The sequence below is a fragment of the Muntiacus reevesi genome, chromosome 1 (genome assembly GCF_963930625.1).
Source record: "Muntiacus reevesi chromosome 1, mMunRee1.1, whole genome shotgun sequence".
In the NCBI taxonomy this organism is placed as follows: Eukaryota; Metazoa; Chordata; class Mammalia; order Artiodactyla; family Cervidae; genus Muntiacus; species Muntiacus reevesi.
In genome coordinates, this window is record NC_089249.1 from 186,347,763 (window position 1) to 186,360,167 (window position 12,405).

General features: G+C 44.7%; 1 non-coding gene and 2 pseudogenes across 1 annotated transcript; 2 read left to right on the top strand and 1 right to left on the bottom strand.

Moving 5' to 3' along the window:
- Window positions 1-431: 431 nt before the first annotated feature.
- On the bottom strand, window positions 432-2,357 carry LOC136165547 (SNW domain-containing protein 1 pseudogene; annotated as a pseudogene).
- Window positions 2,358-3,030: 673 nt separating this feature from the next.
- Window positions 3,031-12,119, top strand: LOC136155444 (prostaglandin E2 omega-hydroxylase CYP4F21-like; annotated as a pseudogene).
- Window positions 7,302-7,408, top strand: LOC136156682 (U6 spliceosomal RNA). The gene has a single exon (XR_010661170.1). It is a non-coding gene; the product is annotated as a U6 spliceosomal RNA (small nuclear RNA).
- Window positions 12,120-12,405: the final 286 nt, after the last annotated feature.

Consider the following 12,405-nt stretch of genomic DNA (forward strand, 5'->3'; position numbering starts at 1 on the left):
TCACTTGGAGAACACCTGTAGGCCTATCAGATGAGATTCTGCTGGGTGGTGCTAACTTTTTTAATGTAATATTATTGACAGGGAATTCATTCACTCGTGTAGAAAATAAGATGCTCAGTGAAATACATTGGTCTTCCATATGATGTTCATTTTCCCAGTTTCTTCATCTATACTTTTTGTATATCATTTCATAGTGTGTGCATGCATTATCAGTCACTTTAATCATGTCCGATTCTTTTTTTTTTTTTTTTTTGTCTAAATGTTTTAGTTTGAAACAAATAGTTGCACCAAGCAAGAGCTTCCTTTCCCCAATCCAAATTAACAGAGCACAACAGGGGCAAACATCATTTGGCAGGACAGTTCCAATGTGTGAACATCCTTCTTTCTACTTGCTATGACTGGGGTCACTTTATTCATAAAAAGTCATTTTTAGACAAAATATTAACCCTAGAGTACTAATGTCACTTGAAAGGAAGTGGCCTTAATTTCATGTGTGGGGCAGTATTTTCTATAAATGCCAAAAGGTGGGAGAAGCACAAACACAACCCATTTTTAAAAAAACTAAATAATTCAAAGTAGAACTTTTCCATACCCCCCTCCCTCTCCTGTAATAAAAAGTAGTGCTGGGCTCTGACACCCAGATTTGGTTTTTATCCTGGCCATGTACAAAGTGTTCCCCATATGACTAGCATCATTAGGGTTATCAATAACAGTTCGTTCACTCTGAATGAAGTATCTACTCCTTCCTCCTCTTCTTGCCTTCATGCTCATGTTCCTTGGGACGGCTGCTATCTGAGGGTCTTTTAGAGCCACCGTGTTGCTTGGCTTCTTCCAAAAATTTGTCCAAACCGAAAGGATCCTCCTCAAACTGAACTGGTCCTTCTCGGCCTCTTTGTCTACGGTCTGAACCTGAAAACTCCTTATCGGGAACAAACCTGTTAGTCTTTATTCTGGCTTCTAGGTCATCTCCATACATGTCCTTGTCCAGATTTTTACTGGGCCTGTAAATATTCTGGACCATATCGTTTCCACCTCTCCAGGCTTGATCATAAACATTGTAAATTTCATCTTCTCCATCTGCAAAACCGCTGTCCATACCCTTGGATTGGTTGAGGAGCCTTTGGTCATACTGAACTTCATTGGAAGTCCGAGGGTTGGGCACACCAAGAGCAATGACTTCACTGATGTCTCGATTTTCATTTCTCTGCAGTTTCTACCTCTTGTCTGGAGCTGCCCTGGAGAGGTTCCGGTCATGCTGTCTCTCCTTTCTCCGGTCATGCTGGATTTCATCCCTCTCACGTGCCTCCCTGTCCTCTTTTTCCACATGGGTTTTGATCCCTGCTCTTCTTTCTCTGGCTTTCTGGGCCATTTCTCTAAGTTTCTCTTCATATTTTTCCTTTTCTTTTTGAGCCATCTTTCTCTCTACTTGAGCACGCATTTCCACTGCTTCACGAGCCTTTCGATCAGCAATGTAGAGGGCTTCGGCCAGTTTTGCAAAATTTTCATTGATGTGAACTGTTTGCAGCCCTCTTCCATCGGCAGCCAGACGTTTATCTAATTGAATTGTATAACCCTTTGCATTTTTCCAGTTTGAAATACAGGGAGGAATCTTCCACTCTTGCTGCTCCTTCACGGTCATCTTTCGGCTAGGAGAATGCATGACAGGTGCAGGAGGAGAAGGCGGTCCCCGAGGAATTTTCTTATTAATCTTGAACCTTGGAGGCTCCATTGGATCTTTCTGCATTTCCACCGTCCGAATAACTCTCTGTTTAGCGCCAGAGTTGAAAGCCACTCCTTGTTGAGACGGTGTGTATCGGATGTACTGAGCAGGGGCCAGCTTATCAGCGGCTCGGACCAGCATGGCTGCAGCGACCTTCTGCGATACGGATTTTTCCAAGGCTACCCTTGTCTTTTCTGTTATCTCTTTAATGGCTTCTTCATCAGGTCTTTGCAGGTCTGGGTCATCTGCATTCATGACTTCCTTGGGAACCAGGTCAGTGTACTTGCTATAAATGACCTTGTCTTTTGACTGTCCTTGTCGAGCAATTGCATCATACTTAATTTTTCCTTCAGCATTCACCTGAATGGCCAATGCATTTGACATTTTTTTCTTTCGTCCCATATCCAGGGGATACTGGGCCACGTGGATCTCTGGAAAAGCCCCTCCATCTCCAAAATCCTCTAATAATCGAGGTATCCAGCCTTTCCGGTAACCGTACAGGGGAGGCTCTCTTCGGGAGGAGACCAGTGAGGTCTGTCGTGATCTCTGGGATCGTGCCTTTTCTTCAGCCTCAAGCTGGTCCTGAGACAGCTGAGTAGGTGCAGGTAAAAAGCTGGTGAGCGCCATCTTCTTCCGCTTCCTCATGTCCGATTCTTTCCAACCCCAAGGACTGTAGCCACCAGACTCCTCTGTCCCTGGGATTTTCAGGGCAAGAATGGGTTGCCATTTCCTCCTCCAGGGCATCTTCCCAACCCAATGGTTGAACCCAAGTCTCCTGCATTGGCAAGCAAATTCTTTACTCACTGAGCCACCTGGAAAGTCCATCATTTCACAGTATATTTATGCAAATAATATATATGCTTAGTTACCCTCAGCTTCTCTTAAAATTGTATGTAAATTTACAAAATTTACAAAAAGTAAAGCTTGCTCTGTTTGGTGTACAGTTCTGAGTTTTGAAATGTCTAGAGTCCTATAACCACCACTAATACGGTTAAAAATCTTTTCACCCAAACTCCTGCCAAATATGTAGGACAATCTGGGAGCCATGTCCAGTCATGTTGGGGCATAGTGTGTCATGTTGGGGTGTATCTAAGCTCACAAGGTGGTATCTGTGGGTTCTGCCTTTGCTTTATTCTGTCCTGCAGCCTGGTCTGGGAAGACCAGGTCTGGTCCTCCCTCCTCCCATTACCCCTCCTTCTAGCCCATTCCTGCCATGCTAGGCTTGGAGGGGGAATGCAGATTCCTGACTGGGAGCCTCAAATCGGCACCAAAATTCCCTCCTGCCCCCACTCTGGCCCTTGATTGTCTTCATGTCAGCTGCCATCGCACCAAAAGACATGCTTTTCTACAACACTCTGAAGCCCTGACTGGATGAGTATTTGTGAGTGAAGGGGGTTGGGGATGACCCTGGGGACCCAGGGAAAGGTCTTCCTTTGCCCACTCCCCGTGGCTATCTCTGTTAGGGGATGGGCTCCTGCTGAGTGCTAGTGACAAGTGGAGCAGGCACCGTCGCATGCTGACACCCGCCTTCCACTTCAACATCCTGAAGCCCCATATGAAGATTTTCACCAAGAGCGCAGAGATCATGCACGTGAGTCTCTTGAACCCAGGGTTCCAGCTGGGGTCTTGGGGATAACAGGGACTCAACAACGTCTTGTCTGGAATATGACTCTTGTGGGTGACTTTAAGGCCATGGCTTTCTTTCTGAGCCTTGGTTTCCACAATTGAAAAGTGAGGATTATGTGATCCCTACTTTGTAGGGTGGCCAAGATGATGTAATGGAGTCATGTTCCTGGAACATGGTAGGTGCTCAGAAGTTGTTAGTTTCTATGTTTCCCTCACAGAAGGCTTGAAATCTTGAGACATGGTTGATGATAATGATGAATATCATGTAGTCATTATACCAGAGTAACAAATCACTTGAAAACAATAAGTGCTTAGTATTGACAAGTTTGTGAGTCAGTAGGCTGGTTCTTCTGGACATGGATGGGGCCACTCATATATCTGTGATGAACTGGGGTGATCGGGTGGTCTGCCGGAGGTCAGACTTACTGGTCTGAGATCAGTCCTCTCTCATCTTTGTGGCTTGACTGACTGCAGATTGATCTCAGATGACCTCAGCTGAGACAACTGAATGTCCTTTCATGTGATTCTCTCCCTTTAGGCTTGCTCACATGGCAGAAGCAAGGTTCCAACAAACTGAAAGTAAGCTGCAGTCCTCCTTGGGGTCTAGGTTTGGGATGACTACTTCATCATTTTCACCAGTCTATTGGCTAAAGCAGCTCCAAAACCAGCTCAGAATCCAAGGATAGTGAAAGAGGCCCCACCTCCTAAGAGAAGTTACTGAAAAATTGCACTGCAAAGGGTTTGGATATATATGTGGGAATGATGAGCCTGGAGGTCAGGCTTTTGTGAAGTGCCTGGGATTTTTTACCATACCTGCAAGCTGACAATGGATTCTGCCAGGAGACATGAAACTCCTGGGTGAGAGACAGAGGACAATTTATTACCCTCAGAAGGCAACAACATGTGTTTCTCATTGGTTTGCATTCATCTTCCAAGTCACTATATATCATGCAGGTTACACAGTTGGGCTTTGATATAATGCCTTCTCACGTAGTATGCTGATGTATGTGCCTGCTATGTTGTATTATGGTGGGGGGCAGGGGGAGTTAAGAGAAATTGTGACTTTTATATCAATTAAAAGCAATTCCCCCTAATACCTGTCCAGGAGGAGACATTACCTCACTCCTCAAGGTTGTTTGCTAAAAACACAACTCTGTGAAATGGCCCAGGTAAAGAATATCAGAGTCTTGCTTTTTTCTTTCTTTCTTTCTTTCTTTTTTTTTTTTTTTTTTTTTTTTTGGCATACGAAGCAAAAAAGTACAAATGTACACAGGACCCATAGAGGAATACCTCTCTCAACATAGGGGACCTTTCCCTCATCAATTTCTAACAATGAAGATGATGAGGTCTGACATTTGCTGTGCAGTTACTTTACTCAGTAAGCTGACCAACAGTGCACAGAATGTAGTGGGAGGAACCAAAATTATATTAATAGCAGATCTCCTGACTCCCAGACTGGGGACTTCTTACCTTAATGTAACAACTTCCACTCCTACTCAAGGCTGGTCATCTGTGAAGATCGGAGCCTAGGACCAGCAGGCAGGGTCTGGAGAGTGCATCTGGTGTCTGGGGTTAGGGAGGAAGCAGTTTCCAACCTCAGCCGTGTCCCCTTCTCTGTCCAGCCCAAATGATAACACCTGATTAAAAAGGGCCACACCCATCTGGACATGTTTGAACACACCAGCCTCATGACCCTGGACAGTCCGCAGAAAGGCGTCTTCAGTTTCAACAGCAACTGCCAGGAGGGAGTGCTCGGCCCAGGGCCTGGGAATATGAGCCCTAGACCCAAAGGAGTAAATGAGTGAGACTGAAGTGGACCATCAGAAAAGCCTTCCTGGAGGAGATGGGTCAAACTGGACATTGAAAGACAGGAAAAGGGAAAGAGAAACAGCAAACCTTACAGGTACGCAGAGTGTTTAATAAACGCTAGGAGGTTAGAATGAGCAAAGTAAGTGCAACAGTAAGGAGACAAATTGGGTATGAGGTGGAAGGAATGTCTTAAGGACATTCTGAAGTAGACAGAGGATATGAAGTATATCTGAGGTTTCCTAGGAGTCATAGAAGGTGTATAAGCAGATGAGGATCAAGGTCAAAGCTGAACTTGGACATCTGACTGGAGAGAAGACTGACCACAATGCAGACACTGGATGAGGTTGACAACTGGAGGTAAGGAGACTGGGGAAGGCATTATCCGCATTGATCAGCTGGGAGAGGATAAGGTCTGAGCTGAGTGGACAGTATGGGGAAGGAGAGGGGGACTGAAACTGGGTGAGAGAGAAAGGAGAGAAGCCTGATGTCTAAGCTGTGCTCTGGGTGCCTGGGGCATGGAGGCAGCTCACAGAGATGGGATGTGGGTTGAGAAGAGTCTGAAGAGTCACATCTCCTGGCTCATCCCCACACTGTATCTGTGAACCATCTGTTCTTGGAGCCTCAGTTTCCTGATGGGAGGTAGCCCCCAGCTTCTGGGCTTCCGGTGTTTTAAGCGGTGGCATCCCTTCCTGGTCTCATCCTTCAGGAAGCCCAGTGAATATATTGCCACCTTCTTGGAGCTCAGTGCACTTGTGGCTAAACTGCACTGGCAGATCTTCCTGTACATGGACTTCCTGGGCTTCCTCACCCCAGATGGGCGGCACTTCCTCAGGACTTGCCCTTCTGCATGGCTGCATAGATGCAGTCACCCAGGAGCAGCGCCAGCCCCACCTCAATGGCAGTATTGATGGCTTCCTCAAGGTCAAGGTGAAGACCAAGACTTTGGACTTCATTGATGTGCTCCTGCTGACCAAGGTAGGCTGCTGTGGGATCTGAGCTCAAGAAGCAGAATGAACTTTGATCTGATCAGAGATCTTGGATGGGATGCATAGGGTACTGGGGAGCCACAGGAGGTGTTGAGGAAGAGAGAAATGGGTCATGGATAAGTTTTAGACATGACCATGTGAAACTGGTCTGCAGGGGAGTGCTAAGTCTGAAACTGTGAAGGTCTGAGATTTTACTCTTACTCCCAAGCTAATAAGTTATCTACCTCTGTGGTAGATGCACATGTACACATACATGCATACATGGGCTTCCCACATGGCTCAGTGGTAAAGAATCCACCTGCAATGCAGGAGCTGCAGGAAGCTTGGGTTCAATCCCTGGGTCAGGAAGATCCTCTGGAGGAGGAAATGGCAACCCACTCCAGTACTCTTGCCAGGATAATCCCATGGACAGAGGAGCCTGGTGGGCTACAGTGCATGGGGTCACAAAGAGTTGAACAGGACTGTATGACTGAGCATGCATGCATACATAAATATACACATATATGTGTATGTGTATACACACACAGAGAGAGAGAAGGAAGCCTGGATCAGAGCAGCACATTTATTTCTCATAGTAGAAACAGTAGTCAGAGTAGAGTTGTAGCTCAGTTTCCCCATCCCCAAATTCCTTTGAGGGCACCATGATGCTTTTACCTGTACATGCAAGCATGGTTGCATCACAGAACAGGTACCTCTGGATTTTGAAATTTGGAACTTATATAGGACAGCTGATATATCTTCTCCTTCTTCTCTTCTTCCCCTTTCCCTTCACCCTAGTGGGTGAGGGGCTTCCCTTGTGGCTCAGCTGGTAAAGAATCTGCCTGCAATGTGGGAGACCTGGGTTCAATCCCTGGGTTGGGAGTTCTCCTGGAGAAGGGAAAGGCTACCCACTCCAGTATTCTGGCCTGGAGAATTCCATGGACTGTATAGTCCATGGGGTCGCAAAGAGTTGGACACAACTGAGTGACTTTCACTTTCTCTTTAGAGAGTGAGGGGAAAGGAAATAGAAAAAGAGGAGAGAGAGATGGAGAGAAATAGGGGAGAGGAAGGAAGGGAGAGAGGTTGTTCTGGAACTTACATCCTTATCAGTGAGAGGGCAATTTATAGGTTCTATAGGTTTCTAATCCATCTCTTCCCTCCAGGAGACTAAAGAATCTCTGGTGCTCGCTTCGGCAGCACATATACTAAAATTGGAACGATAAAGAGAAGATTAGCATGGCCCCTGCGCAAGGATGACATGCAAATTCGTGAAGCGTCCCATATTTAAAAAAAAAAAAAAAAGAATCTCTGGATTTAATATCCTAGCCTATAAGCAAATGGCTTTGGGACAATGTTTAAACTCTAGCTTCCATGGCAAGTTGTCATTTAATCATCCTGTAACCTAGGTTGCATCATGTATAAACATGAAAATTTCTATGAATCTTTGATTCTCTTTACCATGGATGGCATAGGAGGCAAGGAGGTCAAGGAGGAGATCTCTGGATGGGGCCTCTGGTGATAGAGTGCCCAGGAGGTTTAGGATTTCAGAGTGGGCTTGAGTTTCTGGATGGATAATGGAATTTCAGAGATTGTCTCAGTTTAGGCTTATGGGCCCTCAGAGCTAGTGTGAATCTGGGGCTCTTGCTTTCTCTCCAGGATGAAGATGGGAAAGGATTGCCAGATGAAGATACCTAAGCTGAAGCTGACACCTTCATGTTTGAGGGTGAGGGTCCCAGTGTGGTACTACAGAGGGGATCATGGGACCGTCCACTGCAGGAACTAGGTGTGTGGACCCTGAACTATCCCCCATGCCTCTCCATCCTCCCCTTGGTCCTTTCTGTTAAGGTGCTGTCCACCCTCTGGTGCTGAAGTAGCCCAGCGACCCAAGCGTGTCTGGCTACCCCTCAGGCCACGACACCATAACCAGTGGCCTCTCCTGAATCCTGTACAACTTTGCAAAGTGCCCAGAACATCAGGAGCATTGCTGGCAGGAGGTACAAGAGCTCCTGAAGGACCGTGAGCCTAAAGAGACTGAATGATGAGTGCAAGTCCTCATGGCACTTTTTTGAGTCCCTCTCACTGGCTCTGTTCCCTGGCTGGGGAAGAGAAAAAAATCTTTTTGTGGACTCTGTTATTATTTCTTAGTGGGCAGACCCAGAGACAAGGTCTGGTGCACAGCAGGTATAGTAGGAGGAAGTTTGCAGGCTTTTGAGACAGAAAGACTTGGATTTCTGAGATAATCAGTGACAATGTGTGAGGGTAGATGATACCACTTAGCACATATTCAGTAAGTGAAATTTCCCTCTACTCTCTTATTTTTCTCTCTGAAATTACATATTTTCCAACATCTTCACTCCCTGAGTGTTTCCTCATATCCTGCTCCTTAATTCCTCATATTATTTAGTCCAGGTTTCATGTGGAACTCTTAGGAACTAAAGTCAATCAACACCTGTTCAGGTATACCTGCATCTTCCTCCATCCAGTCCCCATTCAACAAACACTAGAACACTTCTTCCCTCTTCTCAGTTCTATGACATCTCCAATTCTTCTCAGCCATTCTGTGTTGCAGAGACTCAGAAAGAACCTAGACCCGGCCTTTGCCTTCCTAGTCTCATGGGAGAATAGTCAAGAAACTCCCTGTATACATGGGCAGAGCTTCGGTTTAGAGTAAGACAGACAAAGTAGAAGGTGGGGAAAAGTGCCTCATCTCAGACCCTGAAAGTTGATCAGTAGAGAGGTGGGTGCATTTGAGGTAAGGTCAACAAGATAGCTGGTCAAAGATGAAGAGATGGAGGCAAAGAGGGAGAGAGAGGGAGAGAGAAAGGAGGAAAGGAAGGGGTTGATATATGATTGACCTGTGGAGCATAGATCACATCATAATATTAACACACTGTCCTAGAGTGTGGAGCAGATATCCAATTCTGGATATTAAAATAATACTTGGTCTTTTAGTAGAGTCTACAATTCTAGCATAGAGATCTTGACCAGCTTTTGCTAAATAAACCCTTAGGTACTCTTGTTGCTATGGTGAATATAGTCTATCTGGATTGAGAAACATTTACAAGTTCATTTTGAATACAGACATTCACATTTCTTGTTAAATTTAATCCACATATTTTATAACATCATCTTTTCTATTTTTTCTAATAGAAAAATTAATAATTTATAGATGTCAATTTCTTGCTCAGTGAACGTAGTAACTGCTAAATATGGAGTCCCATATCAGTAGGAAAAATAAAGATCATCTTAATAATAAAAACTTTTGAAACACCAGGGAAACTACATGGAAAAAATAGTTAATTCAACTTGATTCTCATGTCTGGCAAGAAAGTAACATCTACATGAATCAAAGATTTAAAACATATAAGGGCGTCTTAAAGGCTCTAGAGAAAACTATGGGAAGTTATATTACAGCTCCACAGTAAGAAGCCTGTATCGTGACATAAATCCCAGAGGGTGTACAATAAGACACAGATATGCTATTACATGAAATAGATACAGAGCAGTAGGTATAGTACAGAGTATGCTATTATATAATTTTTAATGAAACAAAACCTTTGATGTATTCCCCATCCCGATCCACTGAAATGTTGTGAAGTAATTAGCCTCCAACTAATAAAAATTTAAAAAATTTTAAAAATTTTTTAAAAAAAACCTTTGATGTGTACAATGGAGCATTACTCAGCCATTAAAGAGTGAAAAATGCCATTTGCAGCCACAGGGATGGACCTAGAAATTGTCATACTGAGTGAAGTAAGTCAAACAGAAAGAGAAATATATGACATCCTTTATATGTGGATCTAAAAAGAAATAATACAAGTGAATTTAATTACAAAACAAAAACAGACCCACAGACTTAAAGGATGACCTTATGGTTGCCAGAGGGAAGGATGGGGGAAAGGACAGTTAGGGAGCTTGAGATGGGCATGTATACACCACCATGTTTAAGATGGATAATACACAAGGACCTACTGTGTAACACATGGAACCCGCCTCAATGCTACGTGGCAGCCTGGATGGGAGTGGAATTTGGGGGAGAACTGGTGCATGAATATGTGTGGCTGAGTCCCTTTGCTGTCCACTTGAAACCATCACAACATTGTTCATGGCTGTGAGCAATACAAAATAAATACAAAATTAAAAGTTTTTTTTTTAAATGCCTCTAGGATGATACATAAAAATAACCACTAGGCAAACTGTGAGGAGAAATGAGTGCTGTTGGACCATAGGGGTGATGGTTGTGTTGTTCCAACTTTGAACTATGTTAACTGTATCATCTATTAAGAATTTAAATCATAAAAAAATAATTTAAATCACCACACAAAAAGAAAGAATTTTTTAGAAAAAGAATTCAGCTCCAATACTGGATCTTACCTTCAATGTTTATGAAAGTTTTCCAGTGATTTCTCTTCTTTTCTAAGTATAACATCACTATGTGCAAAAAATTATACATTTCCCCCCATGTTTCAAATGGTATTACTCTTTTTCTCATGTCTAATTGCATTAGCTAGTATCTCTAGTGCCATAACAAATAAGAGTAAATATTGAATTTGCTTTTTTTGTTTCTTATGCATTGCCTTTTGATTTTGCAGACTTGCCACAAAGAATGTTTTGATTTTATACAATTTTGTAAATATTTTTATTGTTGGCTTTTTGTAGTTTTTCTCAGAAAGGCTTCTAAAAATATGTGAGTAAATTTTGTCTGGTACTTCTGTGGCACTACTTTTCTTTCAAGAACCATTTTATTGAAGTGTGATAGACAAAGAAAAGCTGTCCATATTTAATGTATACAACATAATGAGCTATTTGATCCGTCTGTGGTTTTCTTATAGGCAGAGGGGATCTTATAGGACCTATAAGGTTGGAGAGGGTTGGAGGATCTCTGTTTTTGCTCCCTGGATGCCATATGGTTTCCTCAGGGATGACCTTGCCCAGTTGCCCTTCCTGACCATGTGCATCAAGGACAGTCTGCGACTGCAGCCCCCAGTCATGGTCATCTCCTGCTGCTGTACCCAGGACATTGTGCTTCCAGATGGCCAGGTCATCCCCAGAGGTACCCATAATGACTAGGGGAGAAGGTTCCTGGTGAGAAAGAGGGACTCATCAGCAGATTGGACTTAGTCCTGACTGGCCCCTCTTCTTCCACAGGTGTTATCTGTTTCATCAGTATTTTCAGGACCCACCATAACCCATCTGTGTGGCCAGATCCTGAGGTGCTGCCCCCCTCCCCTTGGGGGATGCAAGGAAGGGCAAAGAGTTCTGGCTTGCATAGCAGACATCACCTCCTTCCATTATACACACATCTGCCACTCTAAGGATGGACATTCTGAGAGATCCCAGACAGTAGCCCTGTCTTGTCCCCAGGTCTATGGCTCCTGCTTCGAGCCAGAAAACACCAAAGGGAGGTCACCGCTGGCCTTCGGTCCCTTCTTTTCGGGGCCCAGGTGAGGGTGGTGGGCTTCTGAGGTAGGGGTGGGGGGTGGGGTCTGGGACTTAGATTCCTGGCATAACTGTGGGGCAGAGGAATGGGGAAAACAAAGATAGAGTTCTGGCTCTCCCCCTTCCACTCTCCAAGACATAATGGGTAAGAGTCTGGGAAAGGTGGTGGGCCCAAAGAGAGTGTGCTGAGAGCCCCATTTCCACCTGCTGGTGTGAGTTCAGGACTGGAGCGGGGCCCAGGTTCAGGGAATATTCAAGCCCACAAAGGGATCCCAGGCACAATTAGCCTCTACCTCTGCTGTCATGGGTGGGGGTTGCAGGCCAGATTCCGGGTGCAATGAGGCCGGAATGATGGTGCAGTCAGAGCCCCCACTCTTACCCACAGGACCTGCATCAGGCAGACACTCGCCATGAGCAAGATGAGGGTGATCCTGGTGCTCACCCTGCTGTGCTTCCGCGTCCTGCTGGACAAGAAGTCACTCAGGAAGCCAGAGCTGATCATGCCTGCTGAGGGTGGACTTTGGCTGCGGGTGGAGCCGCTGAGCACAAGTCACTGGTGACCCACCCTCTTCTGGCCTGGTATCCAACAAAGGATATAGGAAGACCAATATTTTTCATTGAGCATCTTATTTTCTACATGAATGAATGAATTCCCTGTCAAAAATATTCAACTTAAAAATTTAGACACCACTCATCAAAGAGTCTCATCTTGTAAGCTTACACAGGTTCTCCAGGTAATATGACACAACTGGGGCTGAGACACACACTAAAAATCACTTCACTTCCTTAGGTTAGGCATGACCACTGAAGCCAAGCTGGTAAAATTTACCCCCATTCCACCACTCA